Source organism: Mus caroli, chromosome 6, assembly GCF_900094665.2.
Source record: "Mus caroli chromosome 6, CAROLI_EIJ_v1.1, whole genome shotgun sequence".
NCBI classification, from domain to species: domain Eukaryota; kingdom Metazoa; phylum Chordata; class Mammalia; order Rodentia; family Muridae; genus Mus; species Mus caroli.
Window position 1 is genome coordinate 53,200,635 of NC_034575.1, and position 13,688 is coordinate 53,214,322.

At 39.9% G+C, this 13,688-nt stretch overlaps 1 non-coding gene across 1 annotated transcript; it reads left to right on the top strand.

Moving 5' to 3' along the window:
• Positions 1–909: 909 nt before the first annotated feature.
• LOC115031409 lies at positions 910–1,041 on the top strand. Its single transcript, XR_003837048.1, has one exon. It is a non-coding gene; the product is annotated as a small nucleolar RNA SNORA17 (small nucleolar RNA).
• Positions 1,042–13,688: the final 12,647 nt, after the last annotated feature.

The window sequence follows — 13,688 nt, forward strand, 5'->3', positions numbered from 1 at the left end:
GGAATGGGTGGGTAGGGAAGTGGGGGGCGCTATGGGGGACTTTTGGGATAGCATTGGAAATGTAATTGAGGAAAATATGTAATAAAAATATTAAAAATTTAAAAAAAAAAACAAAAAAACAAAAACAAAAAAACAAAAAAAACAAACAAACAAAAAAGAAAACAGGTGTATAAATGCCACAGGGACTAGTCTTGAATATTGCATATATCCAGTAAATATAAATGACTGAAAATGGTTATTAAATCAATTTGACAACTTTTTCTGAGTGAACACATGATGAGGCCTTATCACATATTTTGGGATTAAAAGATTTTTTTCTTTGTGCTGCAAGAACAATAATGTGTAGTTGAGATTTTACTTAATCAATACAATTTTATACATTAGATTCTTTATTGTATCATATCTGTAATAGTCACTATTTTAAGATACACTCAAATATTTTCTACTAATATTCTCTTTTCTAATGATAATCTCTTGCTTTTATGAGTATGGAGAGACTCCATGAAATTATTTCTAATTTACATTTATTTGTTATGGGGGTATGGATGTGTAGATGTTTAGCCATTGCTGGCCCAGTTATTTCTATTTTGAAGAAGAAAAATTAGAATTGGATACTTCAGTTTTCCTAGGAAGGAAAATGCATTTGTTGTACTTCAGCATGCTTGGTAGTAGTATTAAAAACTCATTTATCTCAGTAAGTTTCCTCTGAGTAAAGGAATCACACTAAAACAGATATAAAATCATTTCCTAAGGAGTGGAAGTAAACTTTGTGTAGTAACAAGAGTGTGTGTCCTGAATTTTTTTCTTTTTGAGTAGAACTTTCTTAGTAGAACTTAGAAAATTTAGTAGACTCAATTTTCTGAATAGAACGTGTTCTTCTTCTATATAATCCCATTAAAACACAACCCCCTTGTCCCTAGAGGCATTGTCTGTGTGTCAGATACATCACCTGTGCATCAGTAGGTGGCAGAGAGAAGAGAGGCTATGTCTACTCTCAGTTTTCTAACCTGTGATCATCTGAATGAGAAGTACTTTAACATTCCTCAAAAAATGTGAGCCTAAGACAACAACCAGACCTGTGTGCTATGGGGCCTAGACAGGGAGCTAGCCTAAGATGATCACCAGCCAAGTGCCATGCAGGCTTGGGGGAAGAGAGTGGACAGACCATGTCCAAAGTGACACCTGCCTAGTGCCATTATTCATGAGCAAGGCATAGCACTCCTGAGACCACTTCTGAGATGACTTCAGGCATTTAGAGTTCCTGGGCACCACTACGAGGAACAAGCAAGTGGTGGATAAATGGAAGAGAAAGAGAAACAGAAAGATGAAACAGAAAAACAGCACAATGAAGAGAGGAGGAACTGGATACGAGAGGATAGTGAGGAACAGCTTGATGTAAGTAGCTAAAGATGCCACCTGGGACTATGGTGGGGTTCTGGCCTGTGCTGCCACTGGGGGCCACATCTGTGTCTGTGCCCTAAAGCAACAGGGATCCATTACAAGTAATGACCAGTCACATGTCTCTGGTCTGAGCTGATGCTCAGGGATGTGTTAATGTCTGAGGGCTGCGTGGAACTGGTCCTACCCTTCACCTGGGCATCATGCAGAGAGCAGGAGAGCTGACCTCCTCCCTAACCACTGTTCCTAGCAGCTGCATTACTTGAGAGAGTGGCTGTGTACTTTGCTTGAGCTGTGTGTGAGCCAGCCTGAGGATACAAGTGTGAGCAAGCTAGACATACCACTTGCCTCCTGTGTCACACTCACCCTTTGCCACCTATGGCAGATGGGAAAGCTGGCCCAAGAATTATGAGAGAAGGAGATGCAATCTTACCTCTTGTCTACTGGGCCATGGTGAGAATGAGGGAGTGAGGCCCTTCTCCCTCTCTCATTCCTCACCATCTATGGCAGGTGGGAGATCTGATCTGGGGTCATAAGAGTGGGAGAACTGGCCATGTTCCTCACCTACTGCAACACTCAGGAGAGCAGGCTCTGCACATTACCTGGGCAGCAGGGTAGAGATGGTCCTGGTTTCAAGGGTTGCTGGTGAGGCATCCCCTAGGACATGAGACCTAGAGGATCACACCTCTCAGGCCCAGATCCACAGCTTTGAATTGGCCTATTTACCCAACTGATGAACTGCTGGAGTACATGAAGGAGCTGGTCCCAGAGATCCTAAATGGCAGTATCTCCATGATACAGGGCAACAGCAGGATGTAAGAGGAGTCCCAGTGAGGTTCCTATATTGATAGTATAACAGAAGCCAAAAGCCTTGTACCAGACATTGAAATGAACATAAGCAAGCAAAGATGTGTGGACAAAAGGGGTTACTGTGTGACACACTGTGATACTCTACAGCTTTCACAGGAATTGTTTTTTTTTTTCCTGTCTCAGGGAAGGTTGCAGGGGTGGAGGATGGGTACAAGGGGAGAGGGAAATGAGTGATATTGGGGTGCACAATGTGAAATTCACAAGGAGCCAATAATTTTCTTTTTAAATCCCACAAATCCCAAAGTGTGAAATTGGAATAAGTTATGGAGATTGGAGTAAAAGGGAAAAAGAGCTATCCTGAGTGCCTTCAACCATAGGCTACAGAGCCTTGCAGCTCACCTTGGATTTTAAAGATGGTTGTCACATCTCTCTGTTTTTGTATTGCTAAAAGTATGCCCAGAGAATTCTTATAATTAGGGTACTTGATCTTTCTCAAACAAAGGAGACAAGAGTGGCTTCCAGGGGAGAAGAACATTTCCAGAAAGGATTATTTAGGTCACAAGTCAGTGCTGTGCTGAGGAGCCAGAGTCTGTTCTTGTTATATTACTACCCTGAAGTTAAGAGCAGAAGGTGATGAAAAGGTAGAGCATCCCTGAACAACTCATCTGTATGCTCCCACGCTAGCCTATCAACTTCCTTTTGCAGACAGCTCACCTTCTTGACTGCTGAGAAACCATGAGTTAATTGGTACCATACTGTTCTGTTTATGGTCATGCTTCTCTAGATATTTCTTCAGATAATTGAGCGAACCACTGAAATGAGTTAATTCCCCATCTGAGGAAAAACAAAAAACAAAAAACAGGCATTTGTTTCCACAAATTAAGTACATAAGTCTTAGTTTCATATTAAAACAATATTTATGAAAACAATATCCCAAGTTACAAGAAAGGTGCACAGATAAGTTTTGGGCAGATTTATAACTTTTATTTCACAATAAAGAGGAATGATAATTTTGTGTTTATTTCTCAAGAAGGTTTAGCCTCACTTCTGAATAACCATGAACTTAGATTTGTTTTCCAAATGTGATTCTGATCATTCTTCCTTTGAATTTTGATAGAAAAATAGAATAAATATTATGGGCAATAAAGCCAAGGGGAAATGATGGAGTTCTTTCACTTCCTTTGTAGCTTTTACCTTGGAGTCTCATTTCTTTCATAAAACCCAGTCATCTAGATTATGGGCTTCCTTTCCCAAGTTTATAGTAAGATTAATCAAGATCTTTCAAAGGAATTTCAGTCTACATATTTTACAATATAACTAAAATTTGTTGGCATTATGTTCATTTATTTCTAAAGGCAACAGTATATTATTATGATAAAATGTTCCTAAGTTCAGATACAGTGTATTACAATGCTAAGGCCTGCACTCTAATCACCTCAACAGAACATGCTCCATCTCTTACACAGCATCTTAACCACTAAGCTGTAAAACTGTAGCATTTTAAAGTCCAAAGGCTCTTTTGTTGCTTGCTTGTTTGTTTAAATCAATAAGTATATCACTTAAAGGTTAAAATCAAGGGATTTGGATTCTGAGTGACATGCCTAACATCACATAGAGACAGGACCAACATTGCTTTTATTTGTGCTGGGTCTGGTCCTGGCACCTGTTGAGAGCAGTATATTCCCAGACTCAGAAAGGCTCAGGAACTCCTTCTGGGATAGACAGCTGCCAAGACTCTCAGCTGCCACTGTTCTCATTACAGCCTTACACTAAGACCTAAGGGCACATTTCTGAGGTCTCCAAACAAGTACATGCTGTAGTGCTATGCTTTCTTTCAGTTACAACAGCTGTTTATGGTGGGCCACTTACTGTAAATAGTGAATGAGTCAATTCCCACTTCAGGCTGACTATGATGGAATAAACTATATCCATCAGGCCACGAAGGAAAACCAAATGATTAAACACACCCAATTTGACAAAACTTGGATAAAATAATTATGATTAGTTTTTGTACCCTCTTTTAAAACTATAGGTAAATACACACTAGAACATGATAAAAAGAAACAAGGCAACATGCATAAACTGACAATATGACTATTTCATGCATATAGGATGGTGTGGTTGAGGGGAAAGTTTGTACTATAGATATTAGAGAGGGAAGAGACAGTGGCATCTGGGAAGAATCCAGAGCAGAAAGAGAAAGAAGTGGACTGAACATGTACAGCAGACTGGACATGTCCAATAGAGACAGGAACAGAGTAGAGAGAGGTAGGAACATAGAAAGACAGATCTATAAGAGCAAGGGAAAGAGAGAGAGAGAGATAGAGACAGAGACAAAGAGAGACAGAGACACAGAGATACACAGAGAGAGACAGAGAGAGAGAGACAGAGAGAGACCTAAAGAAAGATAGACTGACACATACACACACATACGCACACACACCCACACACGCGTGTGCACACACACATATGTGCATGCACATCCCCCCCCCAGACCTAAAGAAAGATAGACAAACACACAGAAAGAGAGAGAGAGAGAGAGAGAGAGAGAAACCTAAAGGAAGAAAGGAAGATAGACTTACACACACACACACACACACACACACACACACANANANANANANANANANANAGAGAGAGAGAGAGAGAGAGAGAGAGAGAGCATGAGATATTGAGAAAGACAGGGTTATAAGGAGAATGAGTCTCTGTGGGGAGGAAATATTGTGAGCTGGAGGGCGTTTGCTTAGGGGAGGAGGTAAAAGTGAAAAGAACCACGAATCATAGACTTTGAGGTGTGTTACAGATACTGAGGGAGCCTGGAGGCCAGTGTGCACTTTGGTGTGCTAATAGACAACAAAGATAGCCATTCATCCCCTCTGCTTTTTGGAATTTGGGGAAATGGAGTTTTCTTTGGATCCAATAGCACCCAAAGGCAGTCAGTAGGAACAGCTAGCATTTGTTTAAGACTGCCTCTGTTTATATATGTCTATTATCCTTCTTTAGGCACAAGTCAGTATTTCTTTATTAATTCTATTACTCCTCCATGCCTCCCTGAGTGAACAACTCCAAGTTTGACAACTAATTTCTACCTGTGGGACTCTAAAAGCACCATCCTAAGCTTTTAACTGGAAATTTTCTTTTATGATTTTTTAAGTTCAAGCAAACAGGCAACGTAATGTTTGTGAGATGGAACATGGGGCCAAGAAACCTGCTTCATATCTTAGTTTGTAAACTACTTAGTTATAAGGAACCAACCAAGTCTCTAAGTAGTTGGGGGTACTTGGGCAACCATTTTTAGCTTTGTGGGCCTTGTTCATTTTCAAGCTCTCTATAATAGAGGGACTGAATTAGATGGGCCCACAGAATCCTGTTATGTTTACATTTTCAAGATTCCTTTAGAAGGAAGCAATATTTCTGGACAAAAAGCAAGCTGTTCAGAAGTGCTCTGCATTGCAGGGCATCCCACTCTTGTCTTTAGAGTGCCACCAAACCAGAGTGCCAACGAAAAGCAGACCCCATCCAGGCAGCAAGTTAGGAGGATACAGAGCCACAATATGCAGGGCCTTCTTGATGGCTGAGGTCACTTACTTATATTTCTGCAGAAAAGTTAAACAACTCAATTGATAACTTAAGAAACTAATGGGCAATGAAGTTAGGTATTTTAAAAACAACAAAACACGTAGAGAGGACTGGAAAGATGTGTCAGTAGTTAAAAACATTTGCTACTCCTGCAGATTGCTCAAATTTGGTTTCAGAAACTCATATTAGATGTTTCACAACAGTCTGTACCTCCAGAGCCAGAAGATCTGGATCTGGAAAGCATCTTTCTGAATTCTGTGGGTACTTACACACACACACACACACACACACACACACACACACACACACACACACCACACACACACACACAACACCATACACATACCCACACCACACCGCCCCCCCACCACATACACACACACACACACACACACACAAACACACACGGTGGTGCTGAAAAACAAAAAATAAAACTTAAAAATGTACATTTCAATATGTAATATTTGAAGACAAAATTGTATAGCTTTAAAACACTTTTGGACCTATACAAATTTATTAAAGAGACCTGTTAACTTTTGCCCATCTACAAAGTCACACACAATATTCACTGTAGCATTATTCAGAAAGTTCTGAAAGTGGTAACAATTTTAATGTCCAAATAGAATCCCACAGTGAACATTATTCAAGTTTAATAAAAAGAAATGAAGAAGGAGTCAAGAACCAAAGAACACATATTGTTGGCTATTTATGGGTAATGTCAGGACAGGCAATTGCATATGACAAGATCAGTGATTGCCTGGGGTCAGTCGAAAGAGAGAACACAGGGTGACTGCTAATGGGTTTTGTCTGAATGAGGGCTCTTTCAGGACTGATAAAAATCTTCTGGGAATTAGATAATCATGATGGTTACACAACTTTCAGAATACACTAGTAACCAACGAACCATATATTTTAAAAGAGGTGAATTTTATGCTATTTGGGACATACATTGTATTTAAGTCTTTTATAAAGCTTTTCAAAGTAAGTCCTGTACTCCCAGAGCAAAAAGATGAATCAAATTCTTCCATTAAAAGTCACTGCCTTGGAAAGCTTTTAACTGGAATGTTCTGTTGTTTCAAGTGTTAATCTATATGTAGACATGAAATGTCATTTAGCAAATATTAATAGAATCCTGTTATGATGTGTGGTCTCCCTTCCTCCAGCCTGGAACCTGCTTGCTCAAGGGTGGAGTTTCCTGCTCATTCGTTCTGCCACGCCCACTGCTGGACCCTGTCACTTTGCTGCTTGGAGACACACACACACACACACACACACACACACACACACACACACGTGTTCACCCTGTTACTTGATCCTGAGATTGTTTGGCGGGGCCTGGTCTACATAGTAAATTCCAGACCATCCACGGTTACACACACACACACACACACACGTGTTCATCCTGCTACTGGACCCCAAGTTACTCGGCAGGAAATCGGGTTCCCTCCCCCTTCCTTTATAACTGGATGTGGAAACTAGTAAAGGGGGGCTTTGAACATGAAATCGTCTTAGCCTCGTTCTTTCTCCCACCCCGTCTAGCTTCCTCTCTTTTCAGCTCGAACTGCCATCCTCAGTTGAACCGTTCACGTTGTGGACTGCTGGTCGGGCTGCAACAATGATGGTATTCCAATATTGGGCACTTGAGGATGGAGTGATAAATTGAAAATATATCTATCAGGTCAGGTCTACTTACATTTATTTAAACAAATGGTCCTGCCAAAGCAAACCTTGTTTAAACAGACTGCATACTCTAGCAACTTCGGTGTAACAACCATTTGCAGAAGCCAGCTATGTCACAATCTATGAAAACATAATTTAAAGATAAAATCAAGAAAGAAAAAAATCTTGTTCTTTATGGCTCCATTGGCCTGTCTTACTTAGGGTTATTATTGTTGTGATGAAACACCACGACCAAAAGTTGAGGCTTATTTGGTTTACACTTCCATATCACTGTTTGTTATTGAAGGAAGTCAGGATGGGAACTCAAACAGGGCAGAAACCTGGAGGCAGGAGCTGATTCAGAGGCCATGGAGGGGTGCTTCTTACTGGTTTGTTATTTGTTCAGACTGCTTTCTTTTAGAACTCAGGACTACCAGCCTGGGGATAGCAAAACCCACAATGGGCTGAGTCCTCCCATGTCAATCACTAATTACAAAAATGCCCTCCTGGCTTTCCTACAGCTCAATATAATGGAGGCATTTTGTTAATTGTGGTTCCCTCCTCTCAGATGACTTTAGCTTGTGTCAAGTTGACATAAAACTATTCAGCATATGATCATACTATTCAACCACACATGATATTAAAAAGCAAAATAGTATTTTTTGTTCCCATGTTCCTTATAAAAATTAACTTTAGATATATTAGTTCAGTTGTTTATTGTCCACTTCCCCTTGATCCTAGAGGACTTTGTCTGTCTTGTTTATGAAAAACTCTATAGGATCAGAAGAGAGTCCTGCATATAGTAGGAGCTTAATTGTTGACTGAATAAACTGAATTAATAAATAAGACCCATTTTTTATTTCTAAAATGTTTAATACATTCTTTTGATTTTAATTATCGATCAATAGGCTCATGTTTAATGATTCTTTTATTGGATCTTAACCTCCTTAGTTTCCTTTTCCGTTCTCCATTATTCCATTCCCCTCACAAAAGTCCAGGCATGGATGAGTACTATACGATTCCTTGTGTTGAAAATTGACTGGCTTCACATTAAGCATTTGCCCTTAAACCTGAATAAACCCTCAAGCCCAATGTACTTCAGCAGCTTGACTTTCCAGTCCCCAGATGGTATTTTATTATTGCTCTTCTCAAACTCCCCTTTTAAAATTCGATACTTTGGAGAAACAGAGGCAGGGGAGAAAAAACAACTCAGTGTCCTGCCACCGACTCTATGGCTGTGGCTGTGACAGATCACAGCTCTGATTTACCATCTGTAGCAACTGAAGCTCAGAAGCAGCCCGTCAGAAAGCAATTCCTCTAGAAGCACAAGAGCACTTAGAAGAAGAAGAAGAAGAAGAAGAAGAAGAAGAAGAAGAAGAAGAAGAAGAAGAAGAAGAAGAAGAAGAAGAAGAAGAAGAAGAAGAAAGAATGACAAGTCACAGAGCCTTGGGAAGTGACTAGAAAGTTTCCAAGACATGGTTATGTGTGGCAAAATCACAGTCCCTACAAGAAGGCACATTGGCTGAAACTGTGAAGGTGAAACCTAAGTTTCAAGGTTGACAACATGAATTTGGAGATAGCAAAAATCATAGGATGGTAAAAAAGAAAGCTGCATGCATCAAGTGGATCTGGCCATATAGAGGGGCCACATATGCACAGACAATAGCGCTGAAGAATTGCTTACCCAACCACTTGAGTCCAAACGATGCCATCATCAGTCACAGAAGCTGGGTACTGAGCTATAGGATTTGGTGTTTCCCTTCTGGTTTCATTATTATTTTGTTATTTTGGTTTAATCTTCCTTACTATGTCCCCATCCCTCTTTTTTGGAATGGGAATGTTTGTTCTGTACCATTGTATGTTGGAAATACAGTGCTTGTTTTATGACCTTACAGGAAGTCACGTTATAAGACTGCCTAGAGTCTCAGAAGAGACTTTAAACTTTGGACAATGCTGAGTGTGTAAGACTATGGAAACTTTTGGAACCAGATTGAATGTGCTTTGCATTATCATAAGCCATGAGCCTATGGATGCCAGGGGTAGAAAGTTAGAGCATAAAATGCCCCCATAGGCTCTTGTGTTTGAATGCTTGATCCCTGCAAGTAGCATCATTTTGGGACCTTTAGGAAGTAGATCTGTTAGAGGATATAGGTTGCTGGAATTCAGGTCTTGAGTTTGGCTGCCTTGCTTTTTATCCCATTTCTACTGCTAATCTTTGGAAGTGTAGTAACTACACTACAAGATATCACCACATAGTCAGAGCCATGAGAGAGTGCCTTCTTCACAATGAAACTGAGTTACAGTAAATCCTTCCTTATTTAAGTTGCTTCTTTTTAGATATTTGAGATCATCAAAGAGAAATTAATACAGCCCCCTTCTCACAGTACTACTATAACACATAAATGAGATAATACACAAAGAAAAACTTCCCAAGTTATAAAAGGTGTAAAGCCCCTTTCTTGTTGTATTTCTGATCTGTTACTGTCTTGCTTTGTTGTACACTGTAAGTCCTCCTAGGGTCAAGGGCATCTTTTCCCCCTCAGATGATTCCCACAGATATGCTTTGAAATGTCTAGTTTTGCATTAAATTGAAAAAAAAAATAGAGAGTAAACAAATTTTCATTGAATCTCATTGAGTTTAGGGTGTGATAATCAATGAAAATGGAGATGCATGCAATGATTTTGAGCAGCAAAAAGAGATGAAAAGTGACCTAGGAAATTTATGAGCTGTATGAGTTTGGGTGCTTGCCATAGTTTTATGAAGTACACTGGTGACTGCAGTTAGTCTTCCCACATAACACATTAATAAGTGAGCTCTTTTATACTAATCACTTCAGAGATTATTCTAGTATTTTGCTTCTACTCAGAGCATTTTTTCCAATGACTGCTTTGTGGGTTGTCTTATGAGTCAGAGAAAGAAAGTTGATGTGATTATTTTATAGTATATTTCAAATTTAAACCTAAAAGTTAATATTTAATTACCACTCCCCAACTTATTGAACTACTGTGCATAAAATGACTAGGGGGTAATTTTCCATAATCAAATAAAGAAGTAAAATAAAAACAGTTCCTAGTCAATGACAGACAGACAAATATGGTATATAAATAATATGTGCTCTGAGGTCAGTCTCTAGATCCCTGAAGATGTAATGTATAATAGCAATACTAGCTAACAAGCACAACCCACAAGAGGTTTATTTAGAATAAGGATATGCTCATCCAGACACTTCTAGACAAGTGTTTACTAATATAATAGATTACTTTATGGTTAGTAAACATATAAACTCAGCATGAACTCTATTATGTGATGGACAGATCATTTATACACAACATGGGTAATGATGCGGATCATTCCTGTTTGTCTTCCTGTCTGTCTGCATGTCTGCCACCCTCAGGGTAAATTCAGGATCCATAAACATTTCTTTAAAATGTTGTATTTTCTTTTCTCATCCTTTAACACTTCCTGTCCCTTGGTTGTGGCTTCTTCTCTGCAGTAGTTGCTCATTTCACAAACACAACCTCTCTCCAGGCAGACCATTCTCCACAAACACGGATACAGACTCACGCCTGGTCACAGCCTGGGCTACATTCCCTTGGGGCCTCCCTGCTTCTTTCGCTTCAGCTTGGTAGTATGAGTGTTATCGTCAATATATGAGTCAGTCCATGTATTGTACCCAATGTTGCCTAATGGCTTCACCCGGAGTCAAAGTCCTGGCAGTAATCCGCAAGATAGACATGACATAGTCCCTGCTGCCTCTGGAATCTAATTTCCTTTTACTTCCTCCCTGACTCACTGAAATCAACCCATACTGGCCTCTCATCCCTGCTTACCAAACAGGCCAGGCCTGCCTCCAACTCAAGTCCTTTGTATGTTCTTTCTGTTGTGGAATGTTCCACTTCCAAAAAAATTGTGGCTCATGCCTCCACCCCCACCTCCCACCCCTGCCCCAACCCCGATCATGTGACTGTACAAGTGTCCCCATCAATGAAGTACTTTGATTACTTATTTAATTGAATAAGTGACATTCCCCCTTCTTTCACTCGTTCCACTTCTGCACTTCTTGCTTTGTTTTTTTTTTCTCCACATACTGCACATTTTTATTTTTTATTTTTTTTTTTTGTTTGTTTTTTGTTTTTTGGCTTTTCGAGACAGGGTTTCTCTATGTAGCCCTGGCTGTCCTGGAACTCACTCTGTAGACCAGGCTGGCCTGGAACTCAGAAATCCGCCTGTCCCTGCCTCCCAAATTCTGGGATTAAAGGCATGCGCCACCACGATTTACGGAATTGGTAACATCAGTGTGCCTCAGCTGGCCTTGCAAGCCTGACACCCTGAGCTCACTCTCTAGAGTTATATAAAGGTGGGGTAAGAAGTGACTTCACAGAGCTGTCCTCTGACCTGTACACGTGCTCCATGGCATGTGGGTCGCCCTCCACACTACTCATAACACTTTACACCCTATCTTTGTGTTTTGTTTCCCATTAGATGAAGAGATTAACAAGAGTAGAGATTTTCGGTTTTGTTCTCTGCTACTTTCCCCATACCTAAAGTAATGTTGCTTTCAGTAGACACCCAGTTTTTTTTTTTTTTTTTTTTTTTTTTTTTTTTTTTTTTTTTTTTTTTTTTTTTTTTTTTTTTGGTATTTGCTTAATTCTCCTTATACTCTAGGATCTACTATTTTTACCATGGTTTCCACACATCTGGTTGGTATTATTAATTCTACGTGACAACAGAGGACACTGTCACATCTGGACTTAAATAGTCTCTAACTAGAAATTGCAGAGGTGTCGTGGAGCTAGAGAAATAAAATCATAACTGTTGGGTCCCTAACTTGAAAGATAAAGCTTTTCTTAACTTGGTTATTCAGAAACATACTCTCATACTTCCACTTTGCCAAAGTAACATGTTTTTAATGACATTCATCCCTTAAACATAGGAAATAATAAAAATCAAAGAACAGAAAATTCATCCTGAGTGAAACTAAGAATAATGACCATAGCACTGACCATGAAAACAGTTTGCCAAGTTCAGAAAAAAAAAAAAAAAAAAAAAAAACAAACCACACACCAAGTGCAAGAGCTAATAACTACAGTCTTAGACTTCATCAGAGTCTATAGCTTTCTAACTTAAAATAAAATTATTTTAATTGGAGTAAGTGGGTCAAGCAGATGTGACCAAACAGTACAGAATCTGGTGTGTGTGTGTGTGTGTGTGTGTGTGTGTGTGTGTGTGCATGTGTATGTGAGTGTGTGTGTGTGTGTACACAATGTGAATTTTGCTCCTAAAGAATGGTAATAGAAATCTAGCTGAAAGTGTTGTCCAGAGGGAAAGCTCTTTCTTCATTCTTCTTCTGGCTCCTGAGAGAAAACCTGTCTTGCAGCAAGGCTGAAGAAGGATCTCATGCTGATTTTAGCAGCTTCTGACTAGCAATAGCTGAGCAAAAACAGACATTAGGACCCCAGCCTTAGCCAGCCTATGATAGAAACCCTTTACCAAGACCTTCCCTGAAGGTCACACCAACCTCTTGCTTGCACCAATGAGATTTTAAAGAGATCTAAAGAAAAGCTTCAGTTAAGTCCTCCTGCTCTTCCTGCCTTTAATTATTCTTCTGCTCCTGGAAGCTCAAGCGCCTGTATTTCAGGATATTTTTTGGTTTGCCAAGTCATTTGGTTGCATTACGAACAACTGGAGATGATTTCCACCCTCACAGTTTTAACTGAATGATATGGTATTACAAGCTCCAGGTACAAGGTTTGTTTGTTTGCTTTGCTTTGCTTTGCTTTGTTTTTTTGAGACAGGGTTTCTCTGTGTATCCCTGGCTGTCCTGGAACTCACTCTGTAGACCAGGCTGGCCTCAAACTCAGAAATCCACTGCTGAGATCAAAGGCCTGCGCCACCACTGCCTGGCTGCAGGTACAGTGGTAAAGAACAGTTCTCTAGAACTCATGCAGTCTTGGGTAACTGAAAATTCTACACTTCCTTAATAGCAACTCTGTGTTGCCATCTTCCTTAAGCCTCTGACAGCTAAGCTCTAGTCTTTGCTTCTCTCAAACTGACTGCTGGAAACATCATGCAGTTAGCTTTATGCAGGGTTCACCCTCCTGTGGCTGCTTTATTTAATTCAGCCTAATGTCCTTTTTTACTCTTTTAATTATTTAATTCTCTATTTATTAACATCGCAAAAGCTGCTGCCTCCCTATCTCTGAGAACAGAGTTTCTCTCCCCCTTTCCCTATCCCTTAGCC